Source organism: Engystomops pustulosus, chromosome 1 (genome assembly GCF_040894005.1).
Source record: "Engystomops pustulosus chromosome 1, aEngPut4.maternal, whole genome shotgun sequence".
Taxonomy (NCBI): Eukaryota; Metazoa; Chordata; class Amphibia; order Anura; family Leptodactylidae; genus Engystomops; species Engystomops pustulosus.
Genome location: NC_092411.1, coordinates 180,472,996 through 180,497,399, shown reverse-complemented (window position 1 = coordinate 180,497,399; position 24,404 = coordinate 180,472,996).

Genomic DNA, 24,404 nt, shown 5'->3' with positions numbered 1-24,404 from the left:
CAGACAGGTGCTGGTAGTGGGAGATTCGATTATCAGGGGAACACACAGGGCAATCTGTCACAAAGACCGTGCATACCGAACAGTGTGTTGTTTGCCGGGTGCTCGGGTTCGGCATGTTGCGGATCGGGGCTGGTGAGGAACCAGCGGTCATGGTCCACATTGGCACTAATGACAAAGTAAGAGGTAGGTGGAAGGTCCTTAAAAATGATTTCAGGGATTTAGGCCATAAGCTAAGGGCAAGGACCTCAAAAGTAGTTTTCTCAGAAATACTGCCTGTATCACGTGCCACACCAGAAAGGCAGCGGGAGATCAGGGAGGTAAATAAGTGGCTCAAAAGTTGGTGTAGGAAGGAGGGTTTTGGGTTCATGGAGAACTGGGCTGACTTCTCTGTCGGCTACAGGCTCTACAGTAGGGATGGGCTGCACCTCAATGGGGAAGGTGCAGCTGTTTTGGGGGAAAAAATGGCTAGAAGGTTGGAGGAGTGTTTAAACTAGAGACCTGGGGGGAGGGCAACTACACTTGTGCAGGGCAAATAGACAGTGTAGATAGAGAGCTGGGAAGAGTCATAATCCATGGGGGAGGAAGGGGGGCTGGAATGAGATTGGGGAATAAGAACAAAAGGAATACAGACAAGGAAAACCATATAAAGTGTATGTACACAAATGCAAGAAGCCTCACAAACAAAATGGAGGGACTGAAACTCTTGATGTTGGCGCGGAAATATGATATAGTGGGTATCAGTGAGACATGGTTGGACAGTAGCTATGACTGGGCTGTTACTATAGATGGTTATAGTCTTTTTAGAAAGGACAGTATAAATAAAAAAGGGGGAGGGGTTTGTTTATATGTGAATTCTTGCCTCAAGCCTGTCCTGCGAGATGATCCTGCAAACTACAGACCCGTGAGCCTAACTGCTGTGGTGGGGAAAATATTTGAGGGGTTTGTTAGAGATGCTATCCTGGAGTATCTCACTGTGCACAACCTTATAACCCAGCGTCAGCATGGGTTTATGAGAGATCGGTCCTGTCAGACTAATCTGATTGGTTTCTATGAGGAGGTAAGTTCAAGACTGGATCTGGGGGAAGCTGTGGATGTTGTATATCTGGACTTTTTAAAGGCATTTGACACGGTGCCACATAAAAGGTTGGTATATAAAATGAGACTGCTGGGAATAGGGGAAAATCTGTGTATTTGGGTAAGTAATTGGCTTAGTGATAGAAAACAGAGGGTCATCATTAATGGCACATTCTCAGATTGGGTTGACGTTACCAGTGGAGTGCCACAGGGGTCAGTATTGGGGCCACTTCTTTTTAATATTTTTATTAATGACCTTGTAGTGGGTTTACACAGTCAAGTTTCAATATTTGCAGATGATACTAAGCTGTGTAAAGTAATAAATACTGAGGTCGATAGGTTAGCATTACAGAGGGATTTGTGGAAGCTTGAGGAGTGGGCAGAGAAATGGTTGATGAGGTTTAATGTAGATAAATGTAAAGTTATACACTTGGGCCATGGAAACAAAAAGTATAATTATGTTCTAAACGGTCAATTACTTAGTAAAACTGGAGCTGAAAAGGACTTGGGGGTATTGGTGGATGGTAAATTTAATTTTAGTGACTAGAGCCATGTGGCTGCTGCTAAAGCAAATAAAATTATGGGATGATATCAAGAGAGGAATAGATTCTCATGATAATGATATATAAATCCCTGGTCAGACCACACATGGAATATTGTGTACAGTTTTGGGCACCAGTGTAAAACAAGGATATAGTAGAGATGGAACGGGTGCAAAGGAGAGCAACCAGGATTATTAGGGGAATGGGGGGATTAGAATACACTGACAGATTACAAAATTTGGGATTATTCAGTTTAGAAAAAAGACGACTGAGGGGAGACCTCATTACAATGTACAAATACCTGAACGAACAGTACAAGGATCTCTCCAAAGATCTTTTTATACCTAGACCTGTGACCAGGACAAGGGGGCATCCTCTGCGCCTAGAGGAGAGGCGATTTTACCATCAACATAGACAAAGGTTCTTTACTGTGCGAGCAGTGAGACTATGGAACTCTCTGCCGCAGGAGGTTGTTATGGCGGACTCTATGTACATGTTCAAGAGAGGCCTGAATACCTTTCTGGAGAGAATAAATATCACGGGTTATGGGGATAAAACATTTATTTAATTCTTAAAGGTTGGACTTGATGGACTGTTATATGATACTATGATACTATGATGATACTATGATACTGTCGTAAATGAGCACTTTCACATCCTGTATTAATCTCGGTTGAAAAATATCCAACACGCCACCAGTTAATACAGGGGAATTGAAAGTTGATTGCCCCCTTTAAAGGACACATCTTTTTTAGACCCTGGGATCTCTGGTTCCGCTAAGGCTAGAAGACACTCTGCCTCATCTGGGCTCAGTGGATTATGTACAAAAACCACCAAAGGACCTATTTCTATCGGTGTTTCTCCTTCTTTTTTATCTTTACATTTTGTAATTTCATGATTTGTAAACCATTTTTTTTTTAATTCATTTTTCTTATTCCTTTAAAGAGATCTACCTCAAAATTAACTTGATCAAATTTTTGCACTAATCCGAACCCTAAACCCTTAAATAATACAGAAATACAACGTTTACTCAGAGAAAAGTCTGACAAGTTGACTACAGTAAATTCTTCTTTTCCTTCTTGTCTTTCTTTTACTTCTTCTTCCTCTATCTTCTCCAGGACACCTGTTTCCTTTTCTTGTTTCCCTTTTCACTTCTTCCTTCCTCTTCTCGTGGTTGTTCTGAAGGGACCAGGGTTGCATTACTTCTATTTACATTTACATTTCTCTCTGTAGATGGTTTAACAATTGTTGGTTCCAATTGGTGAGGCACTTGATTCCAAATTTGTGGTCCAGAAATCCTTTAGTCTCCTTTAGAGATGAGCGAACATACTCGTCCGAGCTTGATGCTCGTTCGAGCATTAGCGTACTCGAAACTGCTCGTTGCTCGGACGAATACTTCGGCCGCTCGAGAAAATGGAATCTCCCGCCGTTTTGCTTTTTGGCGGCCAGAAACAGAGCCAATCACAAGCCAAGAGACTCTGCACTCCACCCAGCATGACGTGGTACCCTTACACATCGATAGCAGTGGTTGGCTGGCCAGATCAGGTGACCCTGGAATAGACTAGCCCCTGCCTGCGCTGCTCGGATCATTCTGTGTCTGGATGCCGCTAGGGAGAGAGCTGCTGCTGGTCAGGGAAAGCGTTAGGGTGTTCTATTAGAATAGTGTTAGGCAGGAGTGATTCTACAAGAACCCAACAGCCCTTCTTAGGGCTACAATAACGTTATACTTTTTTTTTTATTATTTGCTTGTGGCTGGGCTTGCTGGCACTAGTAGTGCAGCTAGTACCATATTGTGAGGAATTTGCAGGGGGACTTGCTACCGTTGTGTTTAGCTCTTAGTGACACACATATCCACCTCAAACACCGAAGTGGGACAATTTATTAGGGGTTTGAGTAGAATTAGGCAGAGTCTGCTGATTTTTTTTTATTTTTTAGCTGTATTTCATTTTATAGCTCAAACTCATCTTGCAAAGCAGTGTGCTCTCATTGTAGGCTACAAAATAGCCATAGGAGAACCCCAACGGCTTACTTAGGCCTACAATAGCGTTATATTTTCCTTTTTTTTGTTTGCTTGTGGCTGGGCTTGCTGGCATTAGTTGTGCAGCTAGTACCTTACTGTGAGGAATTTGCTGGGAGACCTGCGACCGTTGTGTTTAGCTCTTAGTGACACGCATATCCACCTCAAACACCGAAGTGGGACAATTTATTAGGGGTTTGAGTAGAATTAGGCAGAGTCTGCTGATTTATTATTTTTTTTACCTTTATTTCATTTTATAGCTCAAACTCATCTTGCAAAGCACAAAATCCAGTTGTGTGCTGTCAGTGTAGGTTAGAAACTAGCCATAGCAATAGGATAGCATCGTTTTGTTAAAAAAAAAAAAATAATTAAAAAAAATAAACACAAAAAATTTTTTTTTCAAGTTTACACTTTAATTTGGAAAATGTTTAACCCGAGGGCTAGGGGTAGAGGACGAGGGCGTGGACGTGGGCGTCCAACTACTGCAGGGGTCAGAGGCCATGGTCCTGGGCGGGGTGAGACACCACCTGCTGATGGGGGAGCAGGGGAACGCCGCAGAGGTACACTCCCTAGGTTCATCATGTCTCAAGTTACTGGGACTCGTGGTAGAGCACTGTTGAGGCCAGAACAGTGCGAAGAGGTGATGTCGTGGATTGCGGACAATGCTTCTAGCCATTTGTCCACCAGTCAGTCTTCCACGCAGTCCACCCATGTCACCGAAATCGGCACTCCTCCAGCTCCTCCACCTCAGCCTCCTTCCCCCCAGTCTGCCCCCTCCCAGCAAAATTTGGCATTTGAAGCGGCATACTCTGAGGAACTGTTTTCTGGACCCTTCCCACAGTCACAAACCACTTGTCCTGCTGCTGCTGAGCTATTTTCCGATGCCCAGGTTTTCCACCAGTCGCAGTCTGTGGGTGATGATGACATTATTCACGTAGTGGAAGAAGTGTGTAAAGAGGTGTCGGACGATGAGGAGACACAGTTATCAGACAGTGGTGAAGTTGTTGTCAGGGCAGGAAGTCCGAGGGGGGAGCAGACTGAGGGATCGGAGGATGATGAGGTGACAGACCCAAGCTGGGTTGATAGGCCGGGTGAACACAGTGAGGCGAGTCCTATAGCAGAACAGGTTGGAAGAGGCAGTGGTGGGGCCAGACGGAGAGGCAGGGCCAGAGCTGGTGCATCAGCGCCAAATGTTGCCCGTAGTCAAGCTCCCGTGGCGAGGGCTAGATTTTCAGAAGTCTGGAGGTTCTTTAAAGAAACACCGGATGACCGACGGACTGTGGTGTGCAACCTTTGCCAAACCAGGATCAGCAGGGGTTCCACCACTACTAGCTTAACTACCACCAGTATGCGCAGGCATCTGAATGCTAAACACCCCACTCAATGGCACCAAGCCCGTTCACCTCCGGCCGGGCACACCACTGCTCCTTCCCCTGTGTCATCTGCTAGTCAGCCCCCTGCCCAGGACCCCGGCCCAAACACCTCCCGTGCGAAAACCTCATCTTCGCCTCCACGATCCTCCACAGCATCCACCAGCGTTCAGCTCTCCATACCCCAGACGCTGGAGCTCAAAAGGAGGTATAGCGCAACCCACCCACACGCCCAAGCCCTCAACGTCCACATCTCCAAGTTGCTTAGCCTGGAGATGCTGCCCTATAGGCTGGTAGAGACCGAGGCCTTTCGAAACCTCATGGCGGCGGCCGCCCCTCGGTATTCGGTCCCCAGCCGCCACTACTTTTCCCGATGTGCCATCCCAGCCCTGCACAAGCACGTGTCAGAGAACATCCTCCGTGCCCTGACCAACGTCATTTCTGACAAGGTCCACCTGACCACGGACACGTGGACGAGTGCTGCCGGGCAGGGCCACTATGTATCGCTGACGGCACATTGGGTTAACTTGGTGGAGGCTGGGACCGAGTCTGACCCTGGGGCTGGTCATATACCGCCGAGGATTGCGGGGCCTACCTCGGTCCAGGTCTCAAAGGCCTACTATGCCTCCTCCTCCCACCCCTCCTCCACCTCCTCCTCTGAATTACCATCCGTGGGCATGGCGCCATCAGTCGGTAGCTCTAGGCACAGCAGCAGTGCCATCGCTAAGCGACAGCAGGCGGTGCTCAAACTGCTGAGCCTAGGCGATAAAAGGCACACCGCCCAAGAGTTATTACAGGGTATCACGGCGCAGACTGATCTGTGTCTGGCACCGCTGAACCTGAAGCCAGGCATGGTTGTGTGTGACAACGGCCGTAACCTGGTGGCAGCTCTGCAACTCGGCAGACTGACACATGGGTTTTGCAGCCAGATCTTGTGCAGTGAGCTCTGCAGATTTTTGTGGCAGATAACTTTTAAAAAAGCATTAGCAAAGCGAGTGTATGAGCTTGGCGGCGAGTGTGCATTGATCTGAAGTGTGTGCAGTGTCTTAAGTGTGACTTACGTTTAAGGGAAGGAGTACTTTTTGGATCCAGCAACAAATAGATAAGTGCATCTACATTTTTTATTTCCTGATATTCATTGTGTGATTTTTATTGCAACCAAGTAGATCTGAAGGTATTTTACTTGCATAATCTGTATATTGTGTGGGGGGTATAGGGAGGCATTCACCTTGCTTATCTAGACAGTATAGTCACAGGTGCTGCCTAATTAATAGTGGGGTGTGGCTATCTAATTAGCAGCCTTTATATACTTCTGTGGTCAGTTTGTTTGGTGGTTTGCAGCCAGATCTTGTGCAGTGAGCTCTGCAGATTTTTGTGGCAGATAACTTTTAAAAAAGCATTAGCAAAGCGAGTGTATGAGCTTGGCGGCGAGTGTGCATTGATCTGAAGTGTGTGCAGTGTCTTAAGTGTGACTTACGTTTAAGGGAAGGAGTACTTTTTGGATCCAGCAACAAATAGATAAGTGCATCTACATTTTTTATTTCCTGATATTCATTGTGTGATTTTTATTGCAACCAAGTAGATCTGAAGGTATTTTACTTGCATAATCTGTATATTGTGTGGGGGGTATAGGGAGGCATTCACCTTGCTTATCTAGACAGTATAGTCACAGGTGCTGCCTAATTAATAGTGGGGTGTGGCTATCTAATTAGCAGCCTTTATATACTTCTGTGGTCAGTTTGTTTGGTGGTTTGCAGCCAGATCTTGTGCAGTGAGCTCTGCAGATTTTTGTGGCAGATAACTTTTAAAAAAGCATTAGCAAAGCGAGTGTATGAGCTTGGCGGAGAGTGTGCATTGATCCGAAGTGTGTGCAGTGTCTTAAGTGTGACTTACGTTTAAGGGACTTAAGTTTGAGGGGCTTTAGCAGGTAACTTCTGTGTTTTGTGTTACTTTGACTGTAAATTCTTCTTTCTGTGCATATTTCTATTGTAATCCCCATTAGAATAATGGACTCCATAAGTGGCATTGCTACACGGTGTACATCCTGTGCCATGTATGCTTTCCTTGAACAGCCGTTCGAGGGGGAATACTGCTGTGTGGGGTGTGTGAAAATTGCTCATCTGGAAGCCCAGATTCTGGATCTAAGTGAGCAAGTTTCAAGGCTACGGGCAATTGATAATATGGAACGAAGTTTGCTGCTCCTGGAGCACAAACTCTCTGGAGAAGATGGGTGTGGGGAGGGAAGTATGGAGGTGCAGAGTGAGGGGGCAGCTAGTTGGGTAACATGTAGAAGGCAGGGTAGAGGGAAGAGTTGTAGAGAGTCTAGTCCTGATCTGGTGCACCCCAATAAGTTTGCCAGGCTGGCGGATGAGGGGGATATCAGCTCTGGGGTAGCAATGCTGCAGAAAGATGTGGCCGCTAGCAACCAGGGGAATGTGTGCTCCAGTAAGAAGGGCAATGGGAGCACAGGCAAGGTCAGACAGGTGCTGGTAGTGGGAGATTCGATTATTAGGGGAACACACAGGGCAATCTGTCACAAAGACCGTGCATACCGAACAGTGTGTTGTTTGCCGGGTGCTCGGGTTCGGCATGTTGCGGATCGGGTTGATGGATTACTGGGAGGGGTTGGTGAGGAACCAGCGGTCATGGTCCACATTGGCACTAATGACAAAGTAACAGGTAGGTGGAAGGTCCTTAAAAATGATTTCAGAGATTTAGGCCATAAGCTCAGGGCAAGGACCTTAAAGGTAATTTTCTCCGAAATACTGCCTGTACCACGTGCCACACCAGAAAGGCAGCGGGAGATCAAGGAGGTAAATAAGTGGCTCAAAAGTTGGTGTAGGAAGGAGGGGTTTGGGTTCATGGAGAACTGGGCTGACTTTTCTGTGGGCTACAGGCTCTACAGTAGGGATGGGCTGCACCTCAATGGGGAGGGGGCTGCTGTTTTAGGGGAAAAAATGGCTAGAAGGTTGGAGGAGTGTTTAAACTAGAGACCTGGGGGGAGGGCAACTACACTTGTGCAGGGCAAATAGACGGTGTACATAGAGAGCTGGGAAGAGCCATAGTCCATGGGGGAGGAAGGGGGGCTGGAATGAGATTGGGGAATAAGGACAAAAGGAATACGGACAGGGAAAACCATATAAAGTGTATGTACACAAATGCCAGAAGCCTCACAAACAAAATGGAGGAACTGGAACTCTTAATGTTGGAACGGAAATATGATATAGTGGGTATCAGCGAGACATGGCTGGACAGTAGCTATGACTGGGCTGTTACTATAGATCAGTGGTGGCGAACCTATGGCACGGGTGCCAGAGGTGGCACTCAGAGCCCTCTATATGGGCACCCTTGCCATCACCCCAGGGCAGGGTTCGCCAGATAGGACTCAAGGCCTCTTGTAATCACAGGCAGCCAAGGACCCTAGAAGGAAGCTACAATGATGATCCAAACTTCTTTCTACTGTATTTGTGTCCTCAGGTGCCTATACAATTTAAATCTGTGACAGAGCAGGTAGTAATAAGTTACTGCTTAAATTGTGGCTTTGGCACTTTGCGAAAAATATGTGGGTTTTGGTTGTAGTTTGGGCACTCGGTGTCTAAAAGGTTTGCCGTCACTGCTATAGATGGTTATAGTCTTTTTAGAAAGGATCGTATAAATATAAAAGGGGGAGGGGTGATTTTATATGTGAATTCTTGCCTCAAGCCCGTCTTGCGAGATGACATCAGTAACGCAAATGTGGAGTCCCTATGGGTGGAGATAAGAGGAGGGAAAAATAAAAATAAAATATTACTAGGGGTTTGTTATAAGGCTCCAAATATAATGGAGGCAGCAGAGGAAATGCTGATAAGTGAAATAGATGCGGCTTCAAAGCATGGTGAAGTACTTATCATGGGGGACTTCAATTACCCAGATATTGACTGGGGGGCAGAAACCTGCAGGTCCTTCAAAGGTAGCAGGTTCTTGTCAACAACAAAAGACAATTACCTGTCGCAACTAGTCCTGGAGCCAACAAGAGGGGGGGCACTGCTGGACCTTATCCTTACCAACAGACCTGATAGGGTATCAAAACTACAGGTTGGGGGGAACCTGGGGAATAGTGATCATAATATCATTGATTTTGTATTACGCTTTACTAAGCACGTTAGTGAAGGGGCAACCAACACTCTAAACTTCAGGAGGGCAAATTTTCATCAACTAAGGGAAGACCTTAAAGGCATAGACTGGGATAATGCTCTCAAAGACAAAAGCCCCCCCCAAAAATGGGACTTTTTCTCATATATTCTGAAAAAGTCCTGTGAGAAACACATACCTCATGGGAAAAAGCATAAAAGGAACAAGAAAAAGCCTATGTGGCTAACTAGTCTTGTAAGGAAAGCAATAAGCGAGAAAGATAAAGCGTTTAAGGTGCTAAAACGTGAAGGTAGCGATGAGGCATTACAGGATTATAGAGAGAAAAATAAATCCTGTAAAAAGCAGATAAAGGCCGCAAAAATAGAGACTGAAAGAAATATTGCCAGGGAGAGCAAAAATAATCCCAAATTATTTTTCAAGTATATAAATGATAAGAAACTAAAAACAGAGAGTGTGGGTCACCTTAGAAATAACATGGGGTTAATGGTGGAAGGAGATGAGGAAAGGGCCAATCTACTGAATGTCGCCTTCTCAACTGCCTTTACCCAGGAAAATCCCCTGGTGGAAGACACAATGAGGAATAATGTAAATTCTTTTTATAATGTCAACAGTTTAACCCAGGAAGAGGTACGGCGCCGCCTCACAACCACTAAGATAGATAAATCACCTGGGCCAGATGGCATACACCCCCGGGTTCTGCATGAATTATGTACGGTGATAGACAGACCGTTATTTTTAATATTTGAAGATTCACTGAGGACTGGTTATGTTCCACAGGAATGGCGCATAGCAAATGTGGTACCAATATACAAAAAAGGATCAAATAGCGATCCTGGAAACTACAGACCCGTAAGTCTAGCTGCTGTGGTGGGGAAAATATTTGAGGGGTTTGTTAGAGATGCTATCCTGGAGTATCTCACTGTGCACAACCTTATAACCCAGCGTCAGCATGGGTTTATGAGAGATCGGTCCTGTCAGACTAATCTGATTGGTTTCTACGAGGAGGTAAGTTGAAGACTGGATCTGGGGGACGCTGTGGATGTTGTATATCTGGACTTTTCAAAGGCATTTGACACCGTGCCACATAAAAGGTTGGTATATAATATGAGACTGCTGGGAATAGGAGAAAATCTGTGTATCTGGGTAAGTAATTGGCTTAGTGATAGAAAACAGAGGGTGGTCATTAATGGCACATTCTCAGATTGGGTTGATGTTACCAGTGGAGTGCCACAGTGGTCAGTATTGGGGCCACTTCTTTTTAATATTTTTATTAATGACCTTGTAGTGGGTTTACACAGTCAAGTTTCAATATTTGCAGATGATACTAAGCTGTGTAAAGTAATAAATACTGAGGTCGATAGTTTAGCATTACAGAGGGATTTGTGGAAGCTTGAGGGATGGGCAGAGAAATGGTTGATGAGGTTTAATGTAGATAAATGTAAAGTTATGCACTTGGGCCATGGAAACAAAAAGTATAATTATGTTCTAAACGGTCAATTACTTAGTAAAACTGAAGCTGAAAAGGACTTGGGCGTATTGGTGGATGGTAAACTTAATTTTAGTGACCAGAGCCAGGCGGCTGCTGCTAAAGCAAATAAAATAATGGGATGTATCAAGAGAGGAATAGATTCTCATGATAAAGACATAGTTCTGCCCTTATACAAATCCCTGGTCAGACCACACATGGAATATTGTGTACAGTTTTGGGCACCAGTATATAAAAAGGATATAGTAGAGCTGGAACGGGTGCAGAGGAGAGCAACCAGGATTATTAGGGGAATGGGGGGACTAGAATACAATGACAGATTACAAAATTTGGGATTATTCAGTTTAGAAAAAAGACGACTGAGGGGAGACCTCATTACAATGTACAAATACCTGAACGGACAGTACAAGGATCTCTCCAAAGATCTTTTTATACCTAGGCCTGTGACCAGGACAAGGGGGCATCCTCTACGCCTAGAGGAGAGGCGATTCTACCATCACCATAGACAAAGGTTCTTTACTGTAAGAGCAGTGAGACTATGGAACTCTCTGCCGCAGGAGGTTGTTATGGCGGACTCTATGTACATGTTCAAGAGAGGCCTGGATGACTTTCTGGAGAGAAAAAATATCACGGGTTATGGGGATAAAACATTTATTTAATTCTTGAGGGTTGGACTTGATGGACTTGCGTCTCCTTCCAGCCTTATATACTATGATACTATGATACTATGTGCCATGCCTGGCCCATGTGTTAAATCTCATAGTTCAGCGTTTCCTCAAGACATACCCCAATCTGTCTGATTTGCTCACGAAGGTGCGCCGCATCTGTGCGCATTTCAGGAAGTCCAGCACAGATGCTGCCACTCTCAGGGCAGCGCAGCGCCGCCTCCAACTGCCCGCTCACCGACTGTTGTGCGACGTGCCCACGAGGTGGAATTCAACACTAACCATGTTATCCAGAGTTTACCAGCAGCGCAGAGCGATTGTAGACTGCCAGATGTCAACTTCCACCAGAACTGGTAGTCAGGTCAGTCAGCTTCCTCAAGTCTACAATGAGGAGTGGACGTGGATGTCTGATATCTGTCAGGTGCTGAGTAACTTTGAGGATTCAACACAGATGGTCAGTGGTGATGCCGCCATCATCAGCCTCACCATCCCGCTGCTTGGCCTGTTGAAAAACTCTCTGGTCAGCATGAAGTCGGAAGCTTTGCGCTCCTCACAAGAGATGGGGGAAGAAGATTCCCTTGTTGATAGCCAAAGCACCCTTAGGTCTGTTTCTCAGCGCATATCGGAGGAGGTGGAGGAGGATGAGGAGGAAGAGGAGGAGAATGTTGGCGAGACAGAAGAGGGGACCATTGTTCAGTCCTTCACTGTTCAGCGTGTATGAGCAGAAGAAGAGGAGTTGGAGGAGGAGGAAATGGACAGTCAGGCCAGTGAGGGGAGTGAATTCTTGCGCGTTGGGACTCTGGCGCATATGGCAGATTTCATGCTAAGCTGCCTATCCCGTGACCCTCGCGTTCAAAGAATTTATTCCAGCACCGATTACTGGGTATTCACTCTCCTGGACCCACGGTACAAGCAAAATCTTTCCACTCTCATCCCTGGAGAGGAAAGGAGTGTGAGAATGCATGAATACCAGCAGGCCCTGGTGCACAAGCTGAAACAGTATTTCCCTTCTGACAGCACTAGCGGCAGAGGGCGTACTTCTGCGGGACAAGTAGCGAGGGAGAGTAGGCGACCAGGCAGCTTGTCCAGCACTGGCAGAGGTACGCTTTACAAGGCCTTTGCCAGTTTTATGTCACCCCAGCAAGACACTGTCACCTGTCCCCAGTCTCGGCAGAGTAGGGCTGATCTTTACAGAAAGATGGTGAGGGAGTATGTAGCTGACCATACCATCGTCCTAAATGATCACACAGCTCCCTACAACTACTGGGTTTCAAAGCTGGACATGTGGCACGAACTGGCGCTGTACGCCTTGGAGGTTCTTGCCTGCCCTGCCGCTAGCGTGTTGTCCGAGCGGGTTTTCAGTGCAGCTGGTGGCATCATCACCGATAAGCGTACACGCCTGTCGACTGACTGCGCTGACAGGCTGACGCTTATCAAGATGAATAAAGCCTGGATTTCTCCGCATTTCCATTCTCCACCAGGTGAAAGAAGCTGAACCTGAATAATGTATGCACTCCTCCTCCTCATTGTCCTCCTTCTCCTCCTCTTTGTACACTAAAGCAGAGGAAACTGGCTATTTTTTTGCCAGGGCCAACTGGCTCTGGCTATAGTACTCTATGTATTTAATTTTTCTGGAGGGCCAACTACCCTGTCCTCTGTTTTAAACAATTTTTGGGAGTGCCACATACAGGCACTCAATCTATGTAATTTTTCTGGAGGACCAGCTACCTGCTCCTCTGGTTTGAAAACTTTTTTGGACTGCCACATACAGGCACTCAATTTATTTAATCTTTTTGGAGGACCAGCTACCTGCTCCTCTGCTTTGAAAACTTTTTTGGACTGCCACATACAGGCACTCAATCTATGTAATTTTTCTGGAGGACCAGCTACCTGCTCCTCTGGTTTGAAAACTTTTTTGGACTGCCACATACAGGCACTCAATTTATTTAATCTTTTTGGAGGACCAGCTACCTGCTCCTCTGCTTTGAAAACTTTTTTGGACTGCCACATACAGGCACTCAATCTATGTAATTTTTCTGGAGGACCAGCTACCTGCTCCTCTGGTTTGAAAACTTTTTTGGACTGCCACATACAGGCACTATCCAAATTAAATTGTCTCCATAGCAGCCTCCACACGTCGTCTTTTTAGCTGCCTTCACACGTTGTCTCCATTGCTACCTCCACACGTCATCGCCATAGCTGCCTCCAAAAGTAGTCCATATAGCTGCCTCCATACATGGTCCCCTTATCAAACGAGCTGTGTCAGGCAGAATTTTGGATTGTTTTCATGGCTTCCATGTTAACTTTGTCGCCACCCTGCTGTGTAATCCACAAAATATACTGGCAAACTTTTATCATTTACCAATATTATTTCAGCGCTTCTTGCGCATCTGTTTACATTCCCCTCACCCGCCATATCCTAAACTTATAAGAACGCTACTACACTTGATCTTATACAAAAGGTTCTTAGAAGTGCTGTTTGGGGAGTAGCCTAGAGACAGGGGCTTGGATTGGCGAAAGCTCGCCTGGCAGCGGAGCGCCAGCTCCATCCCAAGATCCAACTAACATAGTTTTAACTGCAGCACCTTTAATCTACTACTAGTTCACTGCCTCCATACATGGTCCCCTTATCAAACGAGCTGTGTCAGGCAGAATTTTGGGTTGTTCTCATGGCTTCCTCATCAAACTTGTTAACTTTGTCGCCATCCTGCTGTGTAATCCACAAAATATACTGGCAAACTTTTATCATTTACCGATATTATTTGAGCGCTTCTTGCTCACCTCCTTTGGTTCCTCTCTGCCACCCATTGGTTTTAAGCCTGAGTCCATTTGGGGTATGTTGCCAAGACACTCTCTAGCCTGCCGCTGCTGCCGCTGCTGCCGCTGCCTCTCCATAGTCCCCTATGGTGTCAGGGTCAATTATTGGATGTTTTAGATGCTATCTAGCCTCATTCGGTCACTCTGTCATTGCCATGCTGTTGCCCATACTTTTGGCATAATGGTGCGATTAAGCAGCCTCAGAGGCATCCATGCATGCTGCCCCTGCTGTTTCCTGTCTATTTCCATGGTGTTTCCATCCTTTTCTGAGGTTCCCAGGTGCTTGTCCAAGCTTCCCTGTGCAGATCCTTGGTCCCCTTGAAAAATGCTCGAGTCTCCCATTGACTTCAATGGGGCTCGTTATTCGAGACGAGCACTCGAGCATCGGGAAAAGTTCGTCTCGAATAACGAGTACCCGAGCATTTTAGTGCTCGCTCATCTCTAGTCTCCTTCTATCTACCCGTTTCTTTGTTCTCCTTTGGACTAGCCCAGTCAAAAATCTTTCCAGAGTCGAAGTCTTGTTCATCACGGATGTATTTGTCTCATTTATCAGCCTAAATTGGTATTGGCCTTTTTTCCATTTTTTTATGAAAGTCTGTACATCTGGCATTCTTCCTCTCTGCTCTATTTTGGCTTTACATAAATCCTCTGTTACTTTTTCGTATTCCATTTCATTTCTTTTTAGGATTAGCTTAGTGAGGTTCATTGAATGGTGCATGTATAAATGCTTCCATTCTATGATAAAGGCGGCAACATAGCATGTTTTAACTATATGAAATAAAGGAAAAGGAAATTTTATGAAAGAAAATTGAGAGCGCCAACTTTTCTTCTGCTTACTAGACATGTTGAAGATATATAGCTAGGTAGGTGTATAACTAGGTATGATCAGCATAAAGATGATACTGTAAACCAAATCTGATTATTTAAATTTGGTAATCCTAATTAACTTTGGTAGAATACAATTTATTTACATTAACAGTTAATAGTTTATAAAACCATTTCAAAAATTTAAGTCAGGCTTACAAAAAGAAGCTAACGTAACTTGTGTGTATATATATGCAATTTTGTAAGTTATTGCATTATTGGCATTGCCTTGTTTGCACAGACATACAGTACATCTAAAATGCTGATAACAAGCTGTCGCAAGCTGTTAAATAGCTGATGGAAAGTGAGTTGCACTGTCTGTGCAGTGCCAGTATTTACATAACCCTACAGAAAAAGGCATGGGCGTCATTCCATAAGCACAGAAATAGCTCATAGCTCATGTGATCCGCTCTACAGCCCTAACACCTGATCTCCACACTACACAGAGAGCCAATAGTAAGGAAGTTTTGTGTAACACACCCTGTGTCCACCCACAGTTGGAATGTAGCCAAGTGTACATCTAGATCAGAGATGGATTGCAGTCTGGCTACAGGAGGTGAAATGACATCTGCTGTACATAGTGAACAAAGGCAAATTTACATATGCTCCCAATCAATCCTGCAGCATACTCTAGTATCAGTAGGGTAGGAGGGTGCTAAAATGCGTTGTATGTTTCCTGACTTCACTAAGGTACACATATGTTTTCAGTTCAATCTGTCACTAAAAGAAAGAAAAGGCCAACCTGATAAATCATATTTTCTCAGATCATTTTGTAAAGGCTTTAAAAGAAAGTGGACTGTAAAAGGGTGTATATGGCATGATTGCTGTATCTTACACTTTTATTGTTGTTTGAAGGGTCTAAATTCTTGTTGAAAACTAGTCAGGCTACATTCCCTTAACATATTACTAAAATGTATGCCTGCAACATGTTCTTATTGCTATGATACCCAGGACATGTACCACCAGGATCAAGGATTATAAATCAAGGACATCGTAATGCTGGTTCGCACCAGCTCTAGAAGGATCTGCTCTTCTTTTAGCCTCTTATGTTCTTGTGATCTTTAAAAAAAGGTCTTTAAGCATTATGCAAATGAGCCTAAGGGGCTCCAGATCCATTAACACCAATGAAGCTCGGAGCCCCTCAGGCTCATATGCATGATTTGAAAAGCTTGTTTTTTTGTAAAAAACAGGCCATACGATGCTAAAAGAAGAGCAGATCCTGCCAGAGGAGGAGCACACCACTATGTCAGTGTGCTTGATTTATAATCCTACCATTGGTAGATGTCCTTTACAAAAATATTTAATTTGAAAAAGGTTGTACTGCAGATTCTAAATTCAGATTTACTGAACACTGCTAGTAGATTGTTAAAGTTTATTTGTTGAAAGTAGGAAAAATAGGTCAGCAAAAGGATTTGAAAGACTTCCATACACAAAATAGATGGTAATGTGCATTTGGCAGCCGTTATTCATGGAACCACTCTGTAAACTATAGCCTGAGTTATCCGTGAGATATAATAATAATAATTCTTTATTTATATAGCGACTACCAGGGGCGTCGCTAGGTCAAAAGATCTGGGGCCTGTGCCCCGGATCTTTTGCCTCGTGCCCTGAATGTCCCGGGTCAGCAAGACATTCCTCTAGCTGCCCGGGCAGATTTCCCCACTCCGTAACCTGTAATGGTGAACAGAGCCACCGGCTCCGTTCTCCACTACAGGGAGCAGGGACGTGGTCACCCAGCGTCTCCTGATTCTAGCAGCTCACTACAGTTGCCGGGAGCAGGAGACGCCGGCTGATGACGTCACCTCAGTGCTGCAGTGAACAGAGAAGCTGGAGGAGACTGAGGTGAGTCTAAGTGTTTTTTTGTTTATTATGCAGTGGCGCAGGGAAGAGAGGCACAATGAGGGGACTTGGTCCCTTGAGGGACATTGCTGATGGCACTGGGGGACAATAGAGGGGACCCTGGGGACAGAACAGGAGGCTCTGGGAACAATACAGGGGGCTGTTAGGAGAATACAGGGGGACTGTGGGGGACTTCTTAGTGGGGGCTCTAGCGGACATTAAAGGGGGCTGTAGGGACATTGGGGGGCTGTGGGGGAAATTACAGGGAGCTCTGGGGACATCCCTGGGGCCTGTGAGGAAATAAGGGACGTTGGGGACATTATAGGGGGCTGTGGGGGACATTAAGTTGGGGCTCTATAGGATATTACAGGGGGCTCTTGGGGCCATTACTGTGGCCTGTGAGGAAATTAGGGGGCTGTAGGGGGACATTACTGGGAAATGTGGTGGGTCTTCTTAGGGACATTACGGGGGGCTATGTGGGATATTAGAGGGGGCTCTGTGGACATTACAGGGGCTGTGGGGGGTCATTACTAGGCACTGTGGTGGGTTTTCTTAGTGGGGGCTGTGAGGGACATTACAGGGGAGCTGCGGGGGACCTTACAGGGGGGCTTCAGGGACACTACAGGGGGCTGTGTGGGGTATTATAGGAGGTCTTGTGAACTTTACAGGGGCTCTGTGGGGGAAATTACAGGGGCTCTTCAGACATTACAAGAGGATTTTTAGACATTACAGGGGGCTGTGGGGGCATTAGAGGGGGATCTGTGGACATAACGGGGCTCTTTGGACATTACAGGTGGGCTCTGGAGGGCATAACAGGGCTCTTTAGACATTGCGGGGGGGGCTGTGGGGGACTTTAGAGAGGGCTGTGGGGGGCATTAGAGGGGACTCTGGAGAACTTCTTAGTGGGGACTGTTGGGCACATTACTGGGGCTGTGAGGACATTGGTGCACTATGGGGGACTTCTTAGTGGGTAGCGTATAGACATTATTTAGTGTAGGTATTATTAGGTGAGGTGCTCCTTTATGTGGGCATAATTAGGCAGGGCACCAATTAGTTTAGGGTCACATTGAGGGCAAATTAGTGGGGGGGGCACAGTTATTTATCTATAGAGAGAAAGAGAGAGGTTTTATGGCTTTAACAATATGTTATATTAGGAAGCATTTATTATTTCTGTATTAACGGTATTTTCAGGAGGACTTCCTGGGTATCTATAGGCCCCTATGATCGTATATGGTGGCCATATGCAACATATACTAGCTATTTGAACTGCAGCTAACATACGGCCACCGCGGGAGAGCATTGTGCATTGTACAGTGAGCACACGTATGTCACCAGAAAAAAAAGATCTTCCATAAGAATGTGAGGAGCGGTCACCCCTCCACCTTCCCAGCCAAGCAGTCCCGGCCTGGCCGTAGCATATATGTATGGGAAAGGGGCCTTACAATAAAGGAGCTAGAGTGTTAGGGGTAGCAGCAGAATAACACTGTTAGGGGGCAAAGATGTCAGGACAATGAAGAACATAAGATGCCTGTGTGGTGAACTCCACAGGGAGCACACGCGGCTAAAGAGGAGACGTGGTGATGCCGGGACCTAATGGAGGGACCTGCAGTCACTGGAGGGAATAGGAAGGGATTTCTCCTGTGGTTTCTGTAGCTGTATATGTTATGCACAGTAGTTATAGGCTCAACCACACATGAAGGGGGTTGTATACAGGAGTAGGCATTACTCAAAGTTCCATATATATGTGCATTGGGGCCCGTGCCCCAGATCTTTTACCACCCTAGCAAAGCCCCTGGCGACTACAGATTATGCAGTGCTGCACAAAGCATGAGAAATTGGTATCTGTCCCCAATGGGGCTCACAATCTAAACAACCTACCAGTATGTTTTGGAGTTTGGGAGGAAACCGGAGTACCCGGAGGAAACCCACACAAGCACGGAGAGAACATAAAAACTTTTTGCAAATGTTGACCTGAGTGAGACTTGAACCCAGGATCCATATAACTACTAGAATACTGCCCCCTATGTTTGAGTACTGTATACACTCACCGGACACTTTATTAGGTACACCATGCTAGTAACGAGTTGGACCCCCTTTTGCCTTCAGAACTGCCTCAATTCTTCGTGGCATAGATTTAACAATGTGCTGGAAGCATTCCTCAGAGATTTTGGTCCATATTGACATGATGGCATCACACAGTTGCCGCAGATTTGTCGGCTGCACATCCATGATGCTGTATTGGATTGAGATCTGGTGACTGTGGAGGCCATTAGAGTACAGTGAACTCATTGTCATGTTCAAGAAACCAGTCTGAGATGATTCCAGCTCTATGATAGCGCATTATCCTGCTGAAAGTAGCCATCAGATGTTGGGTACATTGTGGTCATAAAGGGATGGACATGGTCAGCAACAATACTCAGGTAGGCTGTGGCATTGCAATGATGCTCAATTGGTACCAAGGGGCCCAAAGAGTGCCAAGAAAATATTCCCCACACCATGACACCCCCACCACCAGCCTGAACCGTTGATACAAGGCAGGATGGATCCATGCTTTCATGTTGTTGACGCCAAATTCTGACCCTACCATCCAAATTGCGCAGCAGAAATCTAGACTCATCTGACCAGGCAACGTTTTTTCCAATGTTCTACTGTCCAATTTCGATGAGCTTGTGCAAATTGTAGCCTCAGTTTCCTGTTCTTAGCTGAAAGGAGTGGCACCCGGTGTGGTCTTCTGCTGCTGTAGCCCATCTGCCTCAAAGTTCGACGTACTGTGCATTCAGAGATGCTCTTCTGCCAACCTTGGTTGTAACGGGTGGTGATTTGAGTCACTGTTGCCTTTCTATCAGTTCGAACCGGTCTGCCCATTCTCCTCTCACCTCTGGCATCAACAAGGCATTTCCGCCCACAGAACTGCCGCTCACTGGATGTTTTTTCTTTTTTGGACCATTCTCTGTAAACCCTAGAGATGGTTGTGTGTGAAAATCCCAGTAGATTAGCAGTTTCTGAAATACTCAGACCAGCCCTTCTGGCACCAATAACCATGCCACGTTCAAAGGCACTCAAATCACCTTTCTTCCCCATACTGATGCTCGGTTAGAACTGCAGGAGATTGTCTTGACCATGTCTACATGCCTAAATGCACTGAGTTGCCGCCATGTGATTGGCTGATTAGAAATTAAATGTTAACGAGCAGTTGGACAGGTGTACCTAATAAAGTGGCCGGTGAGTGTATAAGTTGTAAAGATGTAACCTGTGGAAGAAGGCAGTGAGGCTGAGAAATGTGACCTCTCCCACCCTGGAGGAGATACTGGTGAATACAAACCCAAGGAAAGGTTCAGATTAGGGCATCTAGTTTTTGATGGATCAGATGCATGGTCTGTTTAAGTAACCAAAGTTTTCAATGATCCTTAAAAGTCCACTTAAAAAATAGAAGGCATTCAGCTTTTTTTTTACTGTGGTGGTCTTGAGCTCTAAGGGCAAATTCGAATGTATGGCAGACGTCTTCACTATCTTCCTGCATTGAAGATTTACTTTGAAGGAGAGGAAGGAATAGATGCCACTCACCATATTTTACCTTGACTTTATTGCGAGCAGACAAACATTCTCTGCAATGTTGTAGCAAAACATGCCCTATAAAGTATAAACCTTTATCCTTCATAAATTACAGAAAGCTGATTTTAGAAGGAAGGAGGCCATGGATAACAAATATTAAAAGATTTCCACAATCACAGTCCCTGGATCTGTGACTAAGTTCCCCTAGTTTATCATTTTTGATTTTGATTTTAATGAGAGCTGTGGCTGTAATTACAATTTCAGGTCGCTGTATGGTACACACAATTCATAGATACTTTCTAAGAGGTTATTTCACATTCTTTTTATTTATTTCTAATTTTTAACATAAAAATAAATTTCCTTGCACAAATTTCTAAATATTTCAAAGTTAACTGTGGTCCTCCTTGAGTTGAGCTTCAAATGAACACTATATAACTCAGTAATAATGTGAATGATGAAGGTTATCCATTTCCTTCCAATGTTATCATGGCCAATAAATACTGATAGAAATGAGAAATATGTGATAAAGAGCTGAGACAAGTGAAATGCCCGTCTGGGTCATGAAGTGTTTGTGAAATGAAAATAAGAAATATTACTATTAAAAAGGCACTGAAATTATTTCAACACTAGTAAATTGCCTAAGTTGCATAAACACTTGTGCCCATAATATCTTAAAAAACATTGTTCTATATTTAACATACTAATAAAACGGATATTTTAACAGTAAGTGTTATTTGAGTGAACTTTTAATATATTGTTGGGGGGCTGGGGACATTAACATAATACATTTTATTGTAAGACTATTAAGGAACTCATGATCAGCCTGTACAAGGTATCACATGCAGGTAGCGGGCTCATCAGAGCCTTATTGACAGTGAAACTAATGTTTATTGAAAAAAATTTCAACCAGACCAGAAACTATGCACAGACACCTATTAAACAGGTGGATATAGTGAAAGGTCACAACAACTTACATAAGTAAGTTATCTCACCTAGGAAACAGCCTTGATACTGTCTAGAATGTGTGAGTGCGGTTTCTTCAGCGTCTTGGGATATGATAAACGTATAAAGTGCATTCCAGCTAAGAAACACAATCCTCCACAATAATAGTAAAATGCAATTGCTTTATTCTTTCCATTAAAAATCCATCAAATTATGTCGATGACAATACACAAGATTGTGGCCTATGCCTGGTAATGTCTGAGTTATTCTCATTGATGGCACCTAAATTCCGCACTGTATAACAGACATTACTTTTTTTTGCACTAAATTGTGTTTCAAACTAAATTAATTACATCAAAAGATCATTTTTATAGAACTCCATTTGATGGCAAAGAGCCTTTAGTATGTTTATGAGTTAAGTTTTGGTCAGTTTCTGTTCAGCACGTCAAGTCCTATTTGCTTCTATGCTTGTCTTATACATTTTAAGGCCATTTGTTGAGAAATTGAAAGACTAATGGGAACTGAAGTCAATTTGTTATTAGCTCTCTGAGCAGTTTAAAAGAGTTACATAACAAAAAATAGTCAATACTCATTTGTTACCTTTCTTTCCCCCAATTTAAATACATTTTCATTAGAATGTATATGAGGCTGCACAAGAGGGGGAATGACGTGTGAGGTCCAGAATATGAGTTTGCTGTTTATACTTCAAAGAATAATAGTACCATAGTTTAGATTAAATGAAAACAGGTCTATTGAGTCGAACTTTTAATGCTATAGGGTAGACCCAGAAAAAATCTATAAGCCTAATGCTGAAATAGGGCATAATTTTAAAAACCAGGACATAAGAAGCTAAAATAAGAGCGAATCCTGCCATAGGGGTAACACACCAGTATGTTGGTGTACTTGTTTTACAATCTTTCATCCTGGTGGTAGATGTCCTTTAAGGGATCTTTGTTGGTCACCAGCTGACAGTTGACAACCGTTAAGCAGCACCCCTACCGGTTAGCAGTTTCAATAGGCTGCCAAGCACATAATTGTTTAGTCGTAATAGATGGGATGGGCAGTGAACAGCCCACCAAAAATGCTATAATTTTTGTTTTTTTCCAAACAGTAAAGAGTAAATAAAATTTCATCAAAAAGCTACAGTGTCCTAAAATTTAGTATCCCACAAAAAAATAAGGCCTAATTTGGCATGATTGCACAAAAATGCAAAGATTGTACAGCCTTAAAAAAAGTGACAGTGCACATTGGGGGTCATTTACTAAGGGCCCGATTCGCGTTTTCCCGGCGTGTTACCCGAATATTTCCGATTTGCGCCGATTTTCCCTGTATTGCCCCGGGATTTTGGCATACGCGATTGGATTTTGGCGCATCGGCGCTGGCATGCACGCAACGGAAATTGGGGGGCGTGGCCAAACGAAAACCCGACAGATTCGGAAAAACCGGCGCATTTAAAAAACAAAAAGTGTCACGGAGCTTGCACTTACCTTCACCAGGAATAGGCCAGTGTACTTGAGTGCATTTCAGCGGACTTCAGCGCAGCAGCGCCACCTGGTGGTAGTCGGAGGAACTACCTTTGAATCCCGGACGGACCCGAATCCACCGCAGAGAACGCACCGCTGGATCGCGAATGGACCGGGTAAGTAAATCTGCCCCATTGTCTCTGAAAGGGGCAGCTTCCCTTCAATGCCATGGCGTGTGCCCATAACACCACATATGGCCTATTGGCATAATAGGGATAAATTAGGTATCAAACTTTGTTGAGCGTTTTGGTATTTTATCCCTTGTGAATGTGTACATTTTTTAAAAAATACATTCCTTTAGCCAAAACAATGACAATTTCAAAATTGAACCTTCATTTTGTTTTATCCCCTGTGTAACACTTAAAGGGTTACAAGCTTCATAAAAGTTGTTTTACATACATTGAGGGGTATAGTTTCTATAATAGGATAATTTATGGAGTTTTACAATTATTTAGACTTGTCAAAGTGAAAAGTAAGATTTTGTGTTTTGAATTAAAATGTGAACCTTGGGACTGGCTAAAAATAATTTCTAGAGACAGTAGTACTCCATCTATAAATAGTTGTGCTACCTTCCTTATCCTAAACCAAAAATTTTTACTTTCATAACAAAATAATTAATATTTATATTATCCCAAAGTGTAGACAACAATGTGGACTTCTCAGTATTATACAATTTCTTTACATGGAACCAACGTTTAGCTTACTGATAGTTTACTGAGAGGCAACTGCATAAATTTGCCAGTCTCAAGATATTGAACTTATATTGAACTTTATTTAGAAAATAACCTTTAAAGCAAATATACCACTGAAAAAAACGTATAAACACTTACCTCCACTCATCTTGATCCCATTGCTGTCTGTTGCAAGTCTTCACACAGTGGGATCACCTAGAAAAGAAAGTTATAATTAACAGCAAGGAGAATGGGGACAAGATGTCAGGTGCTCCAGGTTGTGTATTATACACGCCCTAGCCTCTTCCATGCTCCCAGCTTGGGAAAGGGTGGTGTGGTGGCGTGCATAATTTACAGCCCAGAGTGACGGACATCTTGTCCCCCTGCGCTGTCTCCCCGCAAAGAGAGGCTGTGACACCAACAACACCAAGCCTGTCCACACCATCACAGTGAAGGATTCAGCCTTCTATCCCCAAACAAGATGAGAAAGTGGAAGTTTGACCCATCTTACCCACATGCCCTGGTCCTGACTGGGACAGTTCCAAAATTGTTGACCTTTGCTAAAGCTATTTATTCTGGACAGCTTTAAAAATGTTATGGTCGTGGCTTTCCCACAGTATGTCATTCCCAGCCACCACTACTTTTCGGGGCAGGCCATCCCGCCCAGCACCAACAGACTGTGAAGAATAGAAAGTGTGCACTTTGCACTTTGGTGGCTGGGCCCAAATCAGGAATCTTTCACCGCCAATTATTGCTGAACATACCTCCATGCCTCTGTTTTCCTCTTCCTCCTACTTAACTTCCTCTTCTGCAAGCCTCCTCATCCAGTCAGCGTCAACTGGAGCCACCAGTTTCAGTATAGTAACTGGAAAACGCACCTGGCCATGGTGAAACTGATCTGTATGGACAAC